This window comes from Oncorhynchus keta, chromosome 2 (assembly GCF_023373465.1).
Source record: "Oncorhynchus keta strain PuntledgeMale-10-30-2019 chromosome 2, Oket_V2, whole genome shotgun sequence".
Taxonomy (NCBI): Eukaryota; Metazoa; Chordata; class Actinopteri; order Salmoniformes; family Salmonidae; genus Oncorhynchus; species Oncorhynchus keta.
In genome coordinates, this window is record NC_068422.1 from 12,637,972 (window position 1) to 12,660,461 (window position 22,490).

Here is a 22,490-nt window from a genome sequence, read left to right on the forward strand (position 1 = left end):
CTGTTGTGTACTGTACTGTGCTGTGCTGTTGTTTACAGAACTGTTCTGTACTGTGCTGTTGTGTACTGTACTGTGCTGTGCTGTTGTGCATGGAATTGTACTTTTCTATATTGTGCTATTGTTTACTGAAATGTACTGTACTGCACTGTGCTATTGTGTATTGAACTGAACTGTACTGTGCTATTGTGTACTGAACTGTACTGTACTGTGCTATTGTGTACTGAACTGTACTGTACTGTACTGTGCTATTGTGTACTGAGCTGTACTGTACTGTACTGTGCTATTGTGTACTGAGCTGTACTGTGCTATTGTGTACTGAACTGTACTGTGCTATTGTGTACTGAACTGTGCTATTGTGTACTGAACTGTACTGTGCTATTGTGTACTGAACTGTACTGTACTGTACTGTGCTGTTGTGTACTGAACTGTTTTTTGCTGTTGTTTACAGAACTGTACTGTGCTATGCTGTTGTGTACTGAACTGAATGGCACTGTGCTGTTGTGTACTGTACTGTACTTTGCTGTTGTGTACTGAACTGTGTTGTGCTGTTGTTTACAGAACTGAACTGTGCTGTGCTGTTGTTTACTGAACTGAACTGTGCTGTGCTGTTCTTCACGGAACTGTACTGTGCTGTACTGTGCTATTGTGTACTGAACTGTGCTGTGCTGTTGTTTACAGAACTGCTCTGTACTGTGCTGTTGTGTACTGTACTGTGCTGTGCTGTTGTGCATGTAATTGTACTTTTCTGTATTGTGCTATTGTGTACTGAACTGTACTGTGCTGTTGTGTACTGAACTGTACTGTACTGTGCTGTTGTGTACTGAACTGTACTGTACTGTACTGAACTGTACTATTGTGTACTGAACTGTACTGTACTGTGCTGTTGTGTACTGAACTGTTTTTTGCTGTTGTTTACGGAACTGTACTGTGCTATGCTGTTGTGTACTGAACTTTAATGTACTGTGCTGTTGTGTACTGAACTGTACTGTACTGTACTGTGCTATTGTGTACTGAACTGTAATGTACTGAACTGTACTGTACTATTGTGTACTGAACTGTACTGTACTGTACTGTACTCTGCTATTGTGTACTGGACTGTACTGTACTGTGCTGTTGTGTACTGAACTGTACTATTGTGTACTGACCTGTACTGTACTGTACTGTGCTGTTGTGTACTGAACTGTTTTTTTGCTGTTGTTTACGGAACTGTACTGTGCTATGCTGTTGTGTACTGACAGGTACTGTGCTGTGCTGTTGTTTACTGAACTGAACTGTGCTGTGCTGTTGTGTACTGAACTGTGCTTTGCTGTTCTTCACGGAACTGTACTGTACTGTGCTGTTGTGTACTGTACTGTGCTGTGCTGTTGTGGATGTAATTGTACTGTTCTGTACTGAACTGTACTGTACTGTATTGTGCTGTTGTGTACTGTACTGTGCTGTGCTGTTGTTTACAGAACTGCTCTGTACTGTGCTGTTGTGTACTGTACTGTGCTGTGCTGTTGTGCATGGAATTGTACTTTTCTGTACTGTGCTATTGTGTACTGAACTGTGCTGTGCTGTTGTGCATGTAATTGTACTGTTCTGTACTGTGCTATTGTGTACTGACCTGTACTGTACTGTACTGTGCTGTTGTGCATGTAATTGTACTGTTCTGTACTGTACTATTGTGTACTGACCTGTACTGTACTGTACTGTGCTGTTTTGTACTGAACTGTTTTTTTGCTGTTGTTTACGGAACTGTACTGTGCTATGCTGTTGTGTACTGACAGGTACTGTGCTGTGCTGTTGTTTACTGAACTGAACTGTGCTGTGCTGTTGTGTACTGAACTGTGCTTTGCTGTTCTTCACGGAACTGTACTGTACTGTGCTGTTGTGTACTGTACTGTGCTGTGTTGTTGTGGATGTAATTGTACTGTTCTGTACTGAACTGTACTGTACTGTATTGTGCTGTTGTGTACTGTACTGTGCTGTGCTGTACTTGTTTACTGAACTGCTCTGTGCTGTGCTGTTGTGCATGGAATTGTACTTTTCTGTACTGTGCTATTGTGTACTGAACTGTGCTGTGCTGTTGTGCATGTAATTGTACTGTTCTGTACTGTGCTATTGTGTACTGAACTGTACTGTACTGTACTGTATTGTGCTGTTGTGTACTGTACTGTGCTGTTGTTTACAGAACTGTTCTGTAATGTGCTGTTGTGTACTGTACTGTGCTGTGCTGTTGTGCATGTAATTGTACTTTTCTGTATTGTGCTATTGTTTACTGAACTGTACTGTACTGTGCTATTGTGTACTGTACTGTGCTATTGTGTACTGTACTGTGCTATTGTGTACTGTACTGTGCTATTGTGTACTGTACTGTACTATTGTGTACTGTACTGTACTATTGTGTACTGAACTGTACTATTGTGTACTGAACTGTACTGTACTGTGCTATTGTGTACTGAACTGTACTGTACTGTGCTGTTGTGTACTGAACTGTTTTTTGCTGTTGTTTACGGAACTGTACTGTGCTATGCTGTTGTGTACTGACATGTACTGTACTGTGCTGTGCTGTTGTGTACTGAACTGAATGGCACTGTGCTGTTGTGTACTGAACTGTTCTGTTGTGTTCTGAACAGAACTGAACTGTGCTGTGCTGTTGTTTACAGAACTGAACTGTGCTGTTCTTCACGGAACTGTGCTGTTGTGTACTGTACTGTGCTGTTGTGTACTGTACTGTGCTGTGCTGTTGTGCATGTAATTGTACTGTTCTGTGCTATTGTGTACTGAACTGTACTGTACTGTGCTATTGTGTACTGAACTGTGCTGTGCTGTACTGTACTGTGCTGTTGTGTACTGAACTGTACTGTACTGTACTGTGCTGTTGTGTACTGAACTGTACTGTACTGTGCTATTGTGTACTGAACTGTACTGAACTGTACTGTACTGTGCTGTTGTGTACTGAACTGTACTGTGCTATTGTGTACTGAACTGTACTGTACTGTGCTATTGTGTACTGAACTGTACTGAACTGTACTGTACTGTGCTGTTGTGTACTGAACTGTACTGTACTGTGCTATTGTGTACTGAACTGTACTGTACTGTGCTGTTGTGTACTGAACTGTACTGTACTGTGCTGTTGTGTACTGAACTGTGCTTTGCTGTTCTTCACGGAACTGTACTGTACTGTGCTGTGCTGTGCTGTGCTGTTGTGCATGTAATTGTACTGTACTGTATTGTGCTGTTGTGTACTGAACTGTACTGTATTGTGCTGTTGTGTACTGTACTGTGCTGTGCTGTTGTGCATGTAATTGTACTTTTCTGTATTGTGCACTGAACTGTACTGTACTGTGTTGTTGTGTACTGAACTGTACTGTACTGTGTTGTTGTGTACTGAACTGTACTGTATTGTGCTGTTGTGTACTGAACTGTACTGTATTGTGCTGTTGTGTACTGTACTGTGCTGTTGTGCATGTAATTGTACTTTTCTGTATTGTGCACTGAACTGTACTGTACTGTGTTGTTGTGTACTGAACTGTACTGTACTGTGTTGTTGTGTACTGAACTGTACTGCACTGTGTTGTTGTGTACTGAACTGTACTGTACTGTGTTGTTGTGTACTGAACTGTACTGTACTGTGTTGTTGTGTACTGAACTGTACTGTACTGTGTTGTTGTGTACTGAACTGTACTGTACTGTGTTGTTGTGTACTGAACTGTACTGTACTGTGTTGTTGTGTACTGAACTGTACTGTACTGTGCTGTTGTGTACTGAACTGTACTGTACTGTGCTGTGCTGTTGTGTTCTGAACTGTGCTTTGCTGTTCTTCACGGAACTGTACTGTACTGTGCTGTTGTGTACTGTACTGTGCTGTGCTGTGCTGTTGTGCATGTAATTGTACTGTACTGTATTGTGCTGTTGTGTACTGAACTGTACTGTATTGTGCTGTTGTGTACTGTACTGTGCTGTGCTGTTGTGCATGGAACTGTACTGTACTGTGTTGTTGTGTACTGAACTGTACTGTACTGTGTTGTTGTGTACTGAACTGTACTGTACTGTGTTGTTGTGTACTGAACTGTACTGTACTGTGTTGTTGTGTACTGAACTGTACTGTGTTGTTGTGTACTGAACTGTACTGTGTTGTTGTGTACTGAACTGTACTGTACTGTGTTGTTGTGTACTGAACTGTACTGTACTGTGCTGTTGTGTACTGAACTGTACTGAACTGGGCTTTGCTGTTCTTCACGGAACTGTACTGTACTGTGTTGTTGTGTACTGAACTGTACTGTACTGTGTTGTTGTGTACTGAACACTACTGTACTGTGTTGTTGTGTACTGAACTGTACTGTACTGTGTTGTTGTGTACTGAACTGTACTGTGTTGTTGTGTACTGAACTGTACTGTACTGTGCTGTTGTGTACTGAACTGTACTGTACTGTGCTGTGCTGTTGTGTACTTAACTGTGCTGCTGTGCTGTTCTTCTGAACTGAATGGCACTGTACTGTACTGTGCTGTTGTGTACTGTACTGTGCTGAAATGCATTGTGCTGTTGTGTACATGTACATCATGTCTTCATGTACTGTACTGTATTGTTTTTCAGCTCTATGTTCTTTGGTCTTTTGTTGATTACTGCATTAACTACAATTTCAATCATTTGTCAGTTGAATCCGTTTTTGAAATGTCTATCTGAAAACTGTTTGGACTGAATCACAATGAACATTATACTACTCATACAGTAGATGCTTGATTTTGTAACTATTGTGCATGGTAATTTACTGGGGTCTCTTCACAAGCTACTCCTTTTGATAATGCCAATATTTACTGGGGTCTGTTCATATTTTAACCCTTTGAATAATGTTAAAATTTACTGGGGTCTCTTCACAACCTAAACCTTTTGGGATAATGTCAATAGATTGATAGCATGAAGAACAAAGGCCTCATAACACAGATAATGGATCAAATGGGTTTGTGTTTGTGTGCGTCTGCCTCTATGCTTGTGTGTGTGTGTGTGTGTGTTGTGTGTGTGTGTGTGTGTGTTTCTGTGAGCTTGTGTGTCCTCGCAAGACGCGTCAATGTCACCGGATCATTAGAAATAACGTTCTTATCTACCAGATACTGCAGCTGTACTTGACATGGTGGACTATTGTCAAATGAATCAAGGTGTACAGTGTGTGTTGGAACAAATAACCCCATTACTTCACGGAGTGATTGAGAGATTGCACCGGGAGACTCTACTGTATTAATAATTAAAAACAGTGATACTGTTGTCAACGTTCATAAATCAAATCTCAGAGTCATGAGGATAAGGACAGAGAGGAAAGCAGCTCTCCTGTGAAATGTACACCATCTACAACAGTCCCTTGTGTGGTGTGAATAACAAGTTACAATATGACCTTTCAGTTCGTGAAGTTAGCTATTTTCAGTTGCAAATCCTATTATTTTGGATGAGTACTCGCCAGTGTCAAGTTTAAAAGTAGAAATCCCAGGCTTATTCAGATTTTTGAACTATTGTGTGTGAAAACAGTCATCTTGGTGGGTGCTTATATTTGTCCTATTTCACACATGTACAAGTGTGTATTAATTGGAAATGTTAATTTTTGTTACATATCCCAACGCCCCCTGAGACTGCCAGGATCTGCCATTATTTACAGAGACCATGGAGCAATCAGGGTTTTTTGGGGGGGTTGCAGGAATTACCCAAAACATAATTAACTAAATGTAATATAATTATGCTAATGTTGCATAGAATTTACACCTGGCTGTTTCTGCTTTTCGTAAGCAACCCTATAATAACAAACATGACATTTCTAGAACCCAAATGAACTTGCTACACCTCTGCCAATCTAGCAAATAAACACATGTATTATGTAAGTGGGTGTGGAGACAGAAATATATCAAGTGTGTGTGTGTGTGTGTGTGTGTGTGTGTGTGTGTGTGTGTGTGTGTGTGTGTGTCCACTGTACTCAGGGCCCAATGGGACCCCAGTGATAAATTGTTGACAACCTGTTCTAATTACTGATCTAGGGGGGGCTACTAAGCTAACATATGGAATTGTCTTATGACTGTCACATCATGAATCATTTAGCTATTTACTTTTGAATTTTAGGACCCTTTTAGGTATCTCCAAATAACTGTGAAAAAAATATTTGAAAAAAATATAGAATTAGGCCTTTAGTACTAAAGCCCATAGAAACACATTAAATAATACATTCATCAAGGGCAAAACATGATAGTAAAAAATTATTAAATTATGAAACCTAGCCTATCAGAAGCTTCTAAAGCCATGACATAATTTTCTTTGGAATTTTCCAAACTGACCAGGCACAGTCAACTTAATGCATCTCTGCATGTCTGGCAGACATATCAGTGTGGATACAGGATCATTACACCTCAAATAATCTCGGCAAGACGGAATTGCTCTTCCTTGGGGAAGGACTGTAGATGTCCATGATCTGCCAAAACATAGTTTATTAACAACGCCATTTGTGGAGTGGTTGAAAAAGCGCTAAGAACCTAAGTGGTAAACTTGATCCTGGATCCATACCCACCAGTTGTGAAAAGGGCCAGACAATGTCTTTTCCCTCTCCTGAAAAGATTTGGCATCACTGCCTGTCGTTCTCAACTAACATCAGCTGCACCAGGTGGCCCGTTCCTGTAGGTTCATGCTCTACAACATCCGCAGAGAGCCCAGTACATCACCCTGACCTCACACAGGAAGGGCGCAGGTCCTAATCCAGGCACTTGTCATCTCCCGTCTGGAATTACTGTTCACATAAAGCTGTTGGCTGGGCTCCCTGCCTGTGCCATTAAACCCCTTGCCTTATCCAGAATTTAACTCAGCCCGTCTGGACATTTATTTTGAACCTTCCCAAGTTCTCTGCACAATGACAGACAGTTACCTCCGCTCTCTCCACTGGCTTCCAGTTGAATGGCTCGCATCCGCTAGGGTGTTCCAGGAAGACCATGGTGTTTTTAGTGAGGTATCGGAAAGCTGTGTGCTTAGTGTGCAAAGGGAGACTACACCGACACTTCAGACCTCCAGGCTCTGATCAGGCCCTACACCCAAACAAGGGCACTGCATTCATCCACCTCTGGCCTGCTCGTCTCCCTACCACTGAAAGTACAGTTCGCTGCTCAGCCCAGTCAAAACACCCTTCAGCTTTGCTCTGGCTCCCCAATGGTGGAACAAACTCCCTGAGGACATCGCAGAGACGCCGTGATGAGGACAGCGGAGAATCAATCACCAGGACATCCGGAGACACCGTGAAACCCCACCTCGTGATTACAGGAATAACACTAGGATAGGATAAAGTAATCCTTCTCATCCCCCTTAAAAGATTTAGATGCACTATTGTAAAGTGGCTGTTCCACTGGATGTCATAAGGTGAATGCACCAATTTGTAAGTCGCTCTGGATAAGAGCGTCTGCTAAATGACTTAAATGTAAATGTAAAATAATTTTCTGGAATTTTCCAAACTGTTTAAAGGCACAGTCAACTTAATGTATGTAAACTTCTGACCCACTCGAATTGTGATACAGTGAATTACAAGTGAAATAATCTGTATGTAAACAATTGTTGAAAAAAATACTTGTGTCATGCACTAAGTAGATGTCTTAACCGACTTGCCAAAACTATAGTTTATTAACAAGAAATTTGTGGAGTGGTTGAAAAATGAGTTTTAATGACTCCAACCTAAGTGTATGTAAACTTCCGACTTCAACTGTATATACACCAACAAACTATTGTGATCCATACCCACCAAGAAAGTTGTGAAAAGGGCCAGACAATGTCTTTTCCCTCTCAGGAGCCTGAAAAGATTTGGCATGGGTCCCCTGATCCTCAAAACATTGTCCAGCTGCACCAGAGAGCATCGTGACCAGTTGCATCACTGCCTGGTATGGTAACTGCTCTGCATCCAACCATAAGGGTAGTGCGTAGAGCCCAGTACATCACTGGGGCCAAGCTTCCTGCCATCCAGGACCTATATACTAGACAGGGGCCGTATGCAGCCCGCAACCTGATTCAATACGGCCCTCGGAATCATGCTCAGTTCACATAAAGAATTTGCGATTGTAAAGTTTTTAAAAACGTATTTGTTATTCAAATTAAAAGCCCAATGAATACTTGCCTTTGTTTAATGATTTAACTCCCACCGCTTATGGGACATTTATTTTGAAGGCACGTATAAATAACAACTGCACAAGGACAGACAGTTACTGACAGGCTGACACACATCACGTTACCAAATAGCTAGAAATTGCGCAAAAAAATGTGTAGACAATGGAAAGTAGACAATGAATATAGGGTGTTCCAGGAAGAGTGGACATTGAAATATGTTTTTAGTGAGGTATCAGAGAAAGCTGTGTGCTTAGTGTGCAAAGAGAGCATTGCTGTCTTGAAAGACTACAACTTGTCCGACACTTCCAGACAAAGCATGCAGAGAAATAAAGGAATATCTCTACTGAGCAGAGGGAAGGAAAGTGCATCGAAATAGTTGCTTTCTCAGTTGCAAAAGCAGCAAGGACTTTTCACAAAACTGCATTCAGCAAATGATACAAGGACATCGCAGAGAGAATAACACGTACTGACAAAATTGCAGAGAAAACATGATGAGGACATCGCAGAGAATAACACGTCGTGATGAGGACATCGCAGAGAATCGCTGAGGGATGAGGACATCGCAGAGAATAACACGTCGTGATGAGGACATCGCAGAGAATAACACGTCGTGATGAGGACATCGCAGAGAATAACACCCTGAGGACAGCAGAGAATAACACGTCGTGATGAGGACATCGCAGAGAATAACACCGTGACAGAGAATAACAAAGAGCTGAATAACACGTCGTGATGAGGACATCGCAGAAATAACACGTCGTGATGAGGACATCCAGAGAATGTCAAGATGAAGAATAACACGTCGTGATGAGGACATCGCAGAGAATAACACGTCGTGATGAGGACATCGCAGAGAATAACACAGAGAATCGTGATGAGGACATCGCAGAGAATAACACGTCGTGATGAGGACATCGCAGAGAATAACACGTCGTGATGAGGACATCGCAGAGAATAACACGTCGTGATGAGGACAGAGAATCGTGATGAGGAAGAGAATAACACGTCGTGATGAGGACATCGCAGAGAATAACACGTCGTGATGAGGACATCGCAGAGAATAACACGTCGTGATGAGGACATCGTGATGAGGCAGAGAATAACACGTCGTGATGAGGACATCGCAGAGAATAACACGTCGTGATGAGGACATCGCAGAGAATAACACGTCGTGATGAGGACATCGCAGAGAATAACACGTCGTGATGAGGACATCGCAGAGAATAACACGTCGTGATGAGGACATCGCAGAGAATAACACGTCGTGATGAGGACATCGCAGAGAATGAACACGAATCGTGATGAGGACATCGCAGAGAATAACACGTCGTGATGAGGACATCGCAGAGAATAACACGTCGTGATGAGGACATCGCAGAGAATAACACGTCGTGATGAGGACATCGAAGAGAATAACACGTCGTGATGAGGACATCGCAGAGAATAACACGTCGTGATGAGGACATCGCAGAGAATAACACGTCGTGATGAGGACATCGCAGAGAATAACACGTCGTGATGAGGACATCGCAGAGAATAACACGTCGTGATGAGGACATCGCAGAGAATAACACGTCGTGATGAGGACATCGCAGAGAATAACACGTCGTGATGAGGACATCGCAGAGAATAACACGTCGTGATGAGGACATCGCAGAGAATAACACGTCGTGATGAGGACATCGCAGAGAATAACACGTCGTGATGAGGACATCGCAGAGAATAACACGTCGTGATGAGGACATCGCAGAGAATAACACGTCGTGATGAGGACATCGCAGAGAATAACACGTCGTGATGAGGACATCGCAGAGAATAACACGTCGTGATGAGGACATCACAGAGAATAACAAGTCGTGATGAGGACATCGCAGATGTTACGGATACCAGTATCCTGTGTGTGTATCCTGTGTTCTTTTCTCTCCTTCTCCCCTCACAGGTGAAAATCATCACTCCCCAATCAGTCACCAATCCAATCATCAATCAGAAGACACACCTTCTCCTGTTTCCTACCCTATCACAGTTCCTTTCCCTTGGTTTAAAAACCCTGTCAGTTGTTTGCTCTAGAGGTCAATCCCTCTGTAAATGCCATGTCTGTAGGTCTCTGTGGTTCACTCTCTCTTTGTGTATTAACCTCTTGTTTGAGCACCTCCATAGCACTTTGTCCTCACCTGTGAGTATTGTTTTTGGTTATGGTGTTTGTGTGCTGGTGGGAAAAGGGGAAACCAAGACAAGTCGCCCATGGGCATACACTAGTTAGAACTGTTAAATACACTAGTTAGAACTGAGCGGACCACCCACTGTATTTTTGGTTAGTTAGTTAGCTGTTGTTAAAGTAGGCCAGCCTAGCTTAGGGGTGTTTTTGAATACTTATTGTTTCTTTCCTTGGGTCCAGCTTAGCCCCTTTTCCTGCTCCCCCCATTATCATGTGTTTTACAATAAACCCTGAGTTTGACGGTAGATTTCAGTTGTCGCGGTTATTTAGTTCTCACTTTTACTTTGTCACTATTATAAATTGCATGAGTTATGTTACGGGTCTCATTACCATCCCCCCCTAGACTGTCGGGCCAAAGGGGATTCGTAACAGCAGAGAATAACACGTCGTGATGAGGACGTCGCAGAGAATAACGCGATGAGGACGTCGCAGAGAATAACGCGATGAGGACGTCGCAGAGAATAACGCGATGAGGACGTCGCAGAGAATAACGCGATGAGGACGTCGCAGAGAATAAAGCGATGAGGACGTCGCAGAGAACAACGCGATGAGGACGTCGCAGAGAACAACGCGATGAGGACGTCGCAGAGAATAACGCGATGAGGACGTCGCAGAGAATAACGCGATGAGGACGTCGCAGAGAATAACGCGATGAGGACGTCGCAGAGAATAACGCGATGAGGACGTCGCAGAGAATAACGCGATGAGGACGTCGCAGAGAATAACGCGATGAGGACGTCGCAGAGAACAACGCGATGAGGACGTCGCAGAGAACAACGCGATGTGGACGTCGCAGAGAACAACGCGATGAGGACGTCGCAGAGAACAACGCGATGTGGACGTCGCAGAGAACAACGCGATGAGGACGTCGCAGAGAATAACGCGATGAGGACGTCGCAGAGAATAACGCGATGAGGACGTCGCAGAGAATAACGCGATGAGGACATCGCAGAGAATAACATGAGGACATCGCAGAGAATCTGGAACAATAAGGTAAAGGATTTCATCTATTTCTCCTTGGCCCTGGAGGAGAGCAGTGATGCACGTGACACGGCGCAGTTGTTGATATTCTTACGAGGCATAACCCCAGACTTTGAAATTACAGAGGAGCTTGCTTCTGTGCAGTCAATGAAGAGCTCAACCACAGGGAAAGATTTAATGGAGGAGTTTAATAAGTGTGTGGCAAAGCTGAGATTGAGTTTTGGAAAGTTAACCAGTGTGACCAATGATGGGTGCCCAAACTTGACAACTGTTGGAAGAGACAGAGTCATGCAGATCTTCCCTACCACACAAATGTGAGATGGCCGAGTTTGGGGAAGGTGCTTAAAAGGGTGTAGGACCTGAAGTTGGAGATTGCTGAGTTTTTGCAAATGAAAGGAAAATGTGTGGATTTCCCTAAACTGCAAGATAAAGAATGGTTGGCTGATTTTGCCTTCACTGTGGACGTCATGGCTCTCATGAATAAACTGAATTCCAAACTTCAAGGGAAGGGTCTTTTTTCACATCAGATGTACATCCTTGTCAAAGCCTTCAAGGGAAAATTATTCTTCCTGACCCGCCAAGTAGAAGCCAACAATCTCACCCACCTTCCGACACTACTCGTCTGTTCCCTATCAGATGAACAGCGGGAGAAGTAGACATTGCCGCTGCGTGCTTTGAACGGTGAGTTTTTTTAAAATCGTTTTGATGATTTCAAAGTGTTGGAAAATGACATGATGGTTTCCTCATCATCTAATTTGGTTCCCACTGACCTGCAACTTGAGTTTATCGATCTTCAGTCTGATGCATTTATTGGAGAATTATTCAAAACAATGTCACTGAGGAGGTTCTATGCAACTCTCGATGAACAAAACTTTCCATGCTCAGAAGATGTCTGTACTGTTTGGGTGAACCTCCGTATGTGAACAGACATTTTCAGTGATGAAATATAATAAGTCAAGGCACAGATCACCTCTTACTGATTCTCACTTCTCAGCAATCCTGCGCATAGCGAGGTCATAAAACTATACCTGACTTCACTGCTCTAGTCAATGCCCATGAGAGACTTCACTCCTCACACTGATTGAGTAGTTTACATTTAATGTTGAGCTCTCATTCTTGTGTTTTTGTGCATGACTGTTAACAAGAGTTCTCTCCATGGTGCTGAATGCACAGTGTACTTTTCCCTTTGAGTGTTTAATAATGAAAATACCTACCATGGATGTGGTTTATTTCGGTGCAAAATAAGTAGCATATCTGAATGTGATTTACAGTAGATATATTTGTCTACAAAGTCATACACATGATGTAATATGATTGTGGCCCACGATGGCAAAAATATATTTTAATGTGGCCCTCCTTGGAAAATAATTGCCCAGGCCTTTACTATTTCGGTGTCAGAGGAAGGCACAAAAAATTGTCAAAGACTCCAGTCACCCAAGTCATAGACTGTTCTCCCTGCTACCTCACAGCAAGCGGTACCGGAGCAGGTCCAAAAGGATCCTTAACAGCTTCTGTCCCCAAGCCATAAAACTGTTGAACAATTATTCAAATGGCCACCCAGACTATTTATATTGACACCCCCTCCCCATTGTTTTTATACTGCTGCTACTCTCTGTTTATTATCTATGCATAGTCACTTTACCTCTACATAAGTGTACAAATTACCTCGACTAACCAGTACCCCCACATATTGACTCGGTACCAGTACTCACTGCATATAGCCTCGCTATTGTTATTTTATTGTGTTACTTTTTATTACATTTTCTAATTTAGCTTATTTTGTAAATATTTTCTTAACTCTATTTCTTGAACTGCAGTGCTGGTTAAGGGCTTGTAAGTAAGCACTTCACGGTAAGGTCTACTACACCTGTTGTATTCGGCGCATGTGACAAATACAATTTGTTTTGATTTGGAGTGCCAAGCGTCACGTCTGGAGGAAACCTGGCACCATCCCTATTGTAAAGCATGATGGTGGCAGCATCATGCTGTGGGGATGTTTTCAATGGCAGGGATTGGGAGACTGGTCGGGATCGAGGGAAAGATGAACAGAGCAAAGTACAGGGAGGTCCTTGATGAAAACTTGCTCCAGAGCGCTCAGAACCTCAGACTGGGGTGAATGTTTACCTTCCAACAGGACAACAACCCTAAGCACACAGCCAAGACAATGTCTCTGAATGTCCATGAGTGGCCCAGTCAGAGCCCATACTTGAACCCGATCGAACATTTCTGGAGAGACTTGAAAATAGCTGTGCAGCAACGCTCCCCATCCAACCTGACAGAGATCAAATCAAATGTTATTGGTCACATACACATGGTTAGCAGATGTTAATGCTAGTGTAGCGAAATGCTTGTGCTTCTAGTTCCGACAGTACAGTAATATCTAACAATTTCACAACAAATACCTTATACACACACACGTGTAAAGGGATGAATAATAATATGTACATATTAATATATGGATGAGCGATGGCCGTGCGGCATAGGCAAGATGCAGTAGAAAGTGTCATTGTTTAAAGTGACTAGTGATACATTTATTACATCCAATTATTAATTATTAAAGTGGCTATAGATTTGAGTCAGTATGTTGGCAGCAGCCACTCAATGTTAGTGATGGCTGTTTAACAGGCTGATGGCCTTGAGATAGAAGCTATTTTTCAGTCTCTCGGTCCCAGCTTTGATGCACCTGTACTGACCTCGCCTTCTGGATGATAGCGGGGTGAACAGGCAGTGGCTCGGGTAGTTATTGTCCTTGATGATCTTTTTGGCCTTCCTGTGACATCGGGTGGTGTAGGTGTCCTGGGGGCAAGGTAGTTTGCCCCCGGTGATGCGTTGTGCAGACCGCACCACCCTCTCGAGAGCCTTACAGTTGTGGGCGGAGCAGTTGCCATAACAGGTCGTGATACAGCCCGACAGGATGCTCTCGATTGTGCATCTGTAAAAGTGCTTGAGAGGATGTGCAGAGAAGAATGGGAGAAACTCCCCAAATACATGTGAATCGAGGCTGTAATTGCTACCAAAGGTGCTTCAGCAAAGTACTGAGTAAAGGGTCTGAATACTTATGGAAATGTATATTTCAGTTTTTATTTTTATTTAAAAAAATAAAAAATAAAACACTTTTCTTTATCATTATGGGCTATTGTGTGTAGATTGATGGTGAAAAACAATTTAATACATTTTGAAACAAGGCTGTAATGTAACAAAGTGTAGAAAAAGTCAAGGGTTCTGAATACTTTTCGAATGCACTGCATATCTCTAGCTTAAATTGGCAGATTTTGATGGGGATTGTTTTATGTTATTTAGTTTGACGCATGGGTGAGTCAACATAATCTTAAAGATTTACACTACGATGCCCAGAAGCTGCTGGTTCTGTTCTACCTGCTAGTTAATTGCACACACCTGGTGTCCCAGATCTAAATCAGTCCCTGATTAGAGGAGACCAATGAAAAAAATGCAGTGGAACCGGCTTCGAGATAGAGTTGAGTTTATCATGTGTTTGCTAGAGCAGTGTTTCTTAATCCTAGTCCTGGGGACCACAAGGGGTTCATCACATTTTAGTTTTTTGCCCTAGCACTCCACACCTGATTCAAATAATCTAAGGCTTGATGATGAGTTGAGTATTTGAATCGGATGTGTAATGCTAGGGCCAAAACAAAAATGTGGGGTCCCCAGGACCAGGATTGGGAAACACTGCGTTCTCACACTGTCATCTCTGGTTATCTTAAAGCAAGATGGAAAATATTGTATTTTTATTCTATTCCATTGAATGGGCTGAACTTGTTCAACAAATCTTTTGTACTTACCGGTACTTAAAAAAATAGGCACAATAATAACCTGAGAGTGTTTCACAGCCAGGGTCTAAATATACTTGCACTTTAAAGAGCAGTAAAGGTGATTTCTTTCTTCCAACGGGTCTTATTATACCTCATAACCCTGCATGAGAACAGTGCTCCAGATGCATTTTAAACATGACTAGGGATAGTTATTTCTGTTGCAGTGCGTCAGTCACCTCCTCAGAGGCTGCAGTCTCCCAGTTTCCATAACAAACCTCCAATCAGTCATTCATTAGTCAGAGGAACCCAGGTGTGTCCACGCCCATCCAATCCATTCCTTTAATTAATTCATTTAAAACCCAGGACTTGTGGGTAATCCGCTGACAACTGCAGCCCCTCAAATGGTGTTGTTTTATACCTCTGCCTCTGTTCTAGGAAAGCTGCTGTGCATCATTTCTTGGAAAGGCTTCAACAGGTAAATGACAAGTGGACTCTCTGTAGCGCTTGTAGTTTAGGATGGGGAGAGTTTAGTTTTGTGAGACACATTATCGGTTTGCCTCTGTAGAGTAGACGCTCAGTGACAACTACCCCAGGGTAGAAACTGAAAAGGGAGCAGAGGTTAGAAAAGAGATGTTAGAAAGAGATGCTAAAACAGTGGAAGTGAGAAATGCTTTTTAAATACCCCTCTGGCTCATTAGCTGCAGCATCAGCTCTATAGTTACATGTTACATTTACCTGTAGAATAAGCATCTCCACTTACAAAAGATACAGCCCTTTAAAAGAAGATATGGGGTTATAGGTCAAACTAGAACAAATGGTATATACTATAGGTGTTATTGCATAAGGTATCCTAGTGGTTAAGAGTGTTGGGCCAGTAATCCAAAGGTCGCTGGTTTGAATCCCTGAACCGACTAGGTGAAAAATCAGTTTGTGCCCTTGAGCAAGACACTTAACAGTAATTGCTCTGGATAAAAGCATCTGCTAAATAACACATTTTAAAATTATACTAACATATCACACAAATTAAAAATAGAATATGATTTGAATATGAAATATAGACATCTCAGGATGTTATTCAAACTCGCAGAGAGAGACAGTTTGGCTAAAATGCATGATTTATATGCTGAGGAAGTTCAACCATTAGAGGGAGGCTCTCTTCTCTCCTCAACCCATTTCCATTGTTGACCTCACAGGCCACAACAGGCAAGACCATAATGTAAGAAAGGACCCAACCGTAAGGCGTGACATAAATGATTCATGTGTTAATATTTTATATTTGCTTCAAATTATAAACATTTGAGTTCACGCCTTGCGGTCGGAGTACAGTCTGTATGAAAGACATTGACTTCTAAAATGGAGAGGGACTGATTAGAATCATGTATAGGACTAGAACCATGTACAGTATAGGACTATAACTAGTAAGACATTAGAAACATCAAGTGTGTCATGCCTGCTTCCCCCCCGGTGCTCAAGTGCGCCAGGCTACCAGTCTTTACACGCACCTGTCACCATCATAACGCACAGCAGCGCTCATTGGACTTACCTGAACTCCTTCACATGGTTGATTGCCCCTGTACATGTAACGGTCTTCTAGGTGTAGTGAAGGAGAGTCGGACCAAAACGCAGCGTGTAGATTACGATTCATGTTTAATGGAAAAAACACACTAAACACAAACACTACAAAACATTAAACGTAACGAAAACATCCTAAACTGTTGCAAACTAACCCTAGACAGTACAAGGACAATCACCCACGACAAACTCAAAGAATATGGCTGCCTAAATATGGTTCCCAATCAGAGACAACGATAAACACCTGCCTCTGATTGAGAACCACTCCAGACAGCCATAGACTTTGCTAGATCACCCCACTAGCTACAATCCCAATATATACACACCAAAACCCCAAGACAAAACACACCACAATACAAAAACCCCATGCCACACCCTGGCCTGACCCAATACATAAAGATAAACAGAAAATACTTAGACCAGGGCGTGACAGTACATCTGTCTGTTCCTCTGTGGTGTTCCCTGTGTCCGCATTAATTGTTGTGTTCCTGTCCAGACGCTGTTCTTGTTCCGTTTCATGTCCGTCAGCTATTAAACCTTCCCTCCCTGTACCCGCTTCTCATCTCCTGTGTTGATCCTTTCAATGTGCTGCTCCTACCACTACCATCTATAGAATTCTCACAACAGAGGAATGCCAAGACAACTGTCGAGTAATTCAACCAATTAACAGGCTAATCAGTGGACCCCATTACCCTGTAGTTATTACCAACTGGTCTAATGTTCATGCTGACCTTGGTCACACACACCCACGTACATACAGACATAATACACTGATATAGATAGATATATGTTTACATTAGTGTTGGTGTTATTAACCTTGTATAGAGACAACATGATCCATTAATCAGAGCCCTTCAGCAGTAATTGAAATGCGTGGAATAAAAAATGAGGGAGGAAGTCAATGAAACATATGCCTGATGAACACTGACTTTAAAGCCTGTCCATATTACAAAAACCAGTGCAATATTAACTCCACTTAATGAATTCCATTTAAGTCACACAGAGCAATGAACCTATACACCATACCATTTGATCCTATGAATGTCAAGTATGTAATACATGATATGCATTATGAACACGTTATACATTATAACATTTATTTAATTTAACCTTTATTTAACCAGGTAAGCTAGTTAAGAACAAGTTCTGATTTACAACTGCGACCTGGCCAAGATAAAGCAAAGCAGTGCGACAGAAACAACAGAGTTACACGTGGAATAAACAATTCTACAGTCAATAACACAATAGAAAAAAATGCCTGTCTATAAACAGTGTGCGAAAATGGCATGAGGAGGTAAGGCAATAAATAGGCCATAGTAGCAAAGTAATTACAATTTAGCAGATTAACACTGGAGTGATAGATGAGCAGATGATGAGCAGATGATGGTGTGTAAGTAGTGATACAGGTGTGCAAAAGAGCAGCAAAGTAAATAAAAACAATATAGGGATGAGGTAGGTAGATTGGGTGGGCTATTTACAGATGGACTATGTACAGCTGCAGCAATTAGTTAGCTGCTCAGATAGCTGATGTTTAAAGTTAATCAGGGAAATGTAAGCCTCCAGCTTCAGCAATTTTTTTTAAAAACATTTTTTAATTTAATTTATTTTTTATTTTTTATTTATTTATTTATTTTTTAAATTTTTTGCAATTCGTTCCAGTCACTGGCAACAGAAAACTGTAAGGAAAGGCAGCCAAAGGAGGTGTTGGATTTGGGGATGATCAGTAAGATATACTTGCTGGAGCATGTGCTACGGGTGAGTGTTGTTATCGTGACCAGTGAGCTGAAGGCGGAGCTTTGCCTAGCATAGACTTATAGATGACCTTGAGCCAGTGTGTCTGGCAACGAAGATCCAGCGAAGATCCAGTTGACTAGAGCATACAGGTCGCAATGGTGGGTGGTATAAGGGGCTTTGGTAACAAAACGGATGGCACTCTGATAGACTGCATCCAATTTGCTGAGTAGAGTATTGTCATCTAAAAAATAGCTTCCATGGCTGAAGTCGAGGATCGGTAGGATAGTTGGATAGTCAATTTTACTAGGTTAAGTTTGGCGGCGTGAGTGAAGGAGGCTTTGCTGCGAAATAGAAAGCCAATTCTAGGTTTGATTTTGGATTGGAGATGTGTGATATGAGTCTGGAAGGAGAGTTACAGTCTAGCCAGACACCTAGGTATTTGTAGTTGTCCACGTATTCTAGGTCAGAACCGAGTAGTGATGCTAGTCAGGCGGGCGGGTGCAAGCAGCAAACCGTTGAGAAGCATGCATTTGGTTTTACTAGCATTTAAGAGCAGTTGGAGGCCACAGACGGAGTGTTGTATGGCATTGAAGCTTGTTTGGAGATTAGTTAACAGTGTCCAAAGAAGGGCCAGATGTATACAGAATGATGTCGTCTGCGTAGAGGTGGATCAGGGACACACCAGCAGCAAGAGCGACATCGTTGATATATACAGAGAAAAGAGTCAGCCCGAGAATTGAATCCTGTTGTACCTCCATAGAGACTGCCAGAGGTCCGGACAACAGGCCCTCCGATTTTACACACTGAACTCTGTCTGCAAAGTAGTTGGTGAACCAGGCGAGGCAGTCATTTAAGAAAACATGGCTATTGAGCCTGCCGATATTAATGCTGTGACTGACAGAGTCGAAAGCCTTGGCCAGGTCGAAGACGGCTGCACAGTACTGTCTTTTATCGATGGCAGTTATGATGTCATTTTGTACCTTGAGCGTGGCTGAGGTGCACCCGTGACCAGCTCAGAAACTGGATTGCAAAGCAGAGAAGGTACGGTGGGATTCAAAATGGTCAGTGATCTTTTTATTAACCTGTTGAGTGTAAGGGGCAGTATTTTGATATTTGGATGAAAAATGTACCCAAATGAAACCTATTTCTCAGGCCCATAAACTAGAATATGCATGTAATTGTTAGATTAGGATAGAAAACGCTCTAAAGTTTCCAAAACTGTCAAAATATTGTCTGCGTATAACAGAACTGATATTGCAGGCAAACACCTGAGGAAAATCCAACTAGGAAGTGCCTCTTATTTTGAAACCTCCCTGTTCCATTGCATGCCGTACCTCAATTTAAAGGGATATCAACCAGATTCCTTTCCCTGTGGCTTCCACATGGTGTGAACAGTCTTTAGACATAGTTTCAGCCTTTTATTCTGAAAAATGAGCGAGAACGATCACATCGCGTCAGTGGATGGTTGGTTGCCAGCAGAGTTTTGCATGCGCCAACAGCTTGGAGCAGACATTTTCTCTCTCCTATTGAAAAAGCTACGGTCCGGATAAAATATTATTGTTATTTATTGTAAAAAAACCTGAGGATTGATTATAAAAAACATTTGACATGTTTCTACGAACTTTACGGATACTATTTGGAATTAACGCACCAACCTAATGAAGGTATTTTGGATATAAAAATAATCTTTATGGAACAAAAGGGACATTTATTGTGTAACTGGGTATCTCGTGAGTGCAAATATCTGAAGATCATCAAAGGTAAGCAATTAATTTAATTGCTTTTCTGACTTCGTGACCAATCTACTTTGCTGTTAATTGTTTAATGTTTTGTCTGCTGAGAGAGATGGCCTTACATAAACGCTTGGTTTGCTTTCGCTGTAAAGCTTTTTTGAAATCTGACACGCCAGGTGGATTAACAACAAGCTAAGCTGTGTTTTTCTAAATTGCACTTTAAGTAATTTAATTTGAATTTGGCACTCTGCAATTCAGGGGATGTTGACGAAAATGATCCCGCTAAAGGGATGGGTGCACCAAGAAGTTAACTTGGCTTTCAAATACTTTAGAAAGGCAGGGCAGGATGGATTTAGGTCTGTAACAGTTTGGGTCTAGTGTGTCACCCCCTTTAAAGAGGGGGATGACCACGGCAGCTTTCCAATCTTTAAGGATCTCGGACAAAACGAAAGAGAGGTTGAACAGACTGGTAATTGGGGTTGCAACAACGAATTTTAGATAGAGAGGGTCCAGATTGTCTAGCCCCAGCTGATTTGTACGGGTCCAGGTTTTGCAGCTCTTTCAGAACATCTGCGATCTGGATTTGGGTGAAGGAGAAGTTGGGGAGGCTCGGGCAAGTAGCTGCGAGGGGTGCGGAGCTGTTGGCCGGGGTTCGGGTAGCCTGGAGGAAAGCATGGCCAGCTGTAGAGAAATGCTTATTGACATTTCAATTATCATGGATTTATCGGTTTGTGACCATGTCGCCTAGCCTCAGTGCAGTGGACAGCTGGGAGGAGTTGCTCTTGATCTTCATGGACTTTACAGTGTCCCAAAACTTTTTGGGGTTAGAGCTACAGGATGCACATTTCTGTTTGAAAAAGCTAGCCTTTGCTTTCCTGGCTGACTGTGTGTATTGGTTCCTGACTTCCCTGAACAGTTGCTTATCGAAGGGACTATTCGATGCCATTGCAGTCCGCCACAGGATGTTTTTGTGCTGGTCAAGGGCAGTCAGGTCTGGAGTGAACCAGGGGCTATATCTGTTCTTAGTTCTGCATGCTTATTTAAGATGGTGAGGAAATTACTTTGAAAGAACGAACAGGCATCCTCAACTGACGGGATAAGGTCAATATCCTTCCAGGATACCTGGGCCAGGTCGATTAGAAAGACCTGCTCACAGAAGTGTTTTAGGGAGCATTTTACAGTGATGAGGGGTGGTCGTTTGACCCTCGGACCCATAGCTGATGCAGGCAATGAGCCAGTGATTGCTGAGATCCTGGTTGAAAACAGCAGAGGTGTATTTGGAGGGCAAGTTGGTCAGGATAATATAAATGAGGGTGCCCATGTATATGGATTTATGGTTGTACCTGGTGGTTTCCTTGATAATTTTGTGAGATTGAGGGAATCTAGCTTAGATTGTAGGACTGCTGGGGTGTTAAGCAGATCCCAGTTTAGGTCATCTAACAGAACAAACTCTGAAGATAGTTGGGGTGCAATCAATTCACATATGGTGTCCAGGGCACAGCTGGGAGCTGAGGGGGGTCTATAACAGGCGGCAACTGTGAGAGTGTCACGCCTTGGTCTTAGTATTTTGTGTTTTCGTTATATATTTGGTCAGGCCAGGGTGTGACATGGGTTTATTTTGTTGTGTTTCGTATTGGGGTTTTGTAGGCATTGGGATTGCGGCTGAGTAGGGGTGTCTAGCATAGGCTTGGCTGCTTGAGGCGGTTCTCAATCAGAGTCAGGTGATTCTCGTTGTCTCTGATTGGGAACCATATTTAGGTAGCCTAGGTTTCACTGTGTGTTTTGTGGGTGATTGTTCCTGTCTCTGTGTTAGTTGTTCACCAGACAGGCTGTATAGGTTTTCACGTTCCGTTTGTTGTTTTGTATATATATTAAGTTATTTCATGTCTCGTTCATTTTCATTAAAGAACATGAGTAACCACCACGCCGCATTTTGGTCCGACTCTCTTTCTACAGACGAACGCCGTTACAGAATCACCCACCACACCCGGACCAAGCAGCGTGGTAACAGGCAGCGACAGCAGGAGCAGCGAAAGGAGGAATGGACATGGGAGGATGTTATGGACAGCAGGAGTATAGAGTATACGACTTGGGAGGAAATAGACAGGTGGGCGGTCGACCCAGAGAGAGTGCCGGAGCCCGCCTGGGATTCGCTGGAGCAGTGCGAAGAGGGCTATAGGAGAATGGAGTCGAAGAGTAAAGCACTGCGGCGCAGAAATAAACCCGAAAGTCAGCCCCAAAAATCTATTGGGGGGAAGCTCAGGGAGAGTGTGGCAGAGTCAGGGTTCAGACCTGAGCCAACTCCCCCTGTTAATCGTGAGGAGCAGCGATCAAAGGACTTCTGGACTTGGGAGGAGATATTGGACGGAAAAGGACCCTGGGCACAG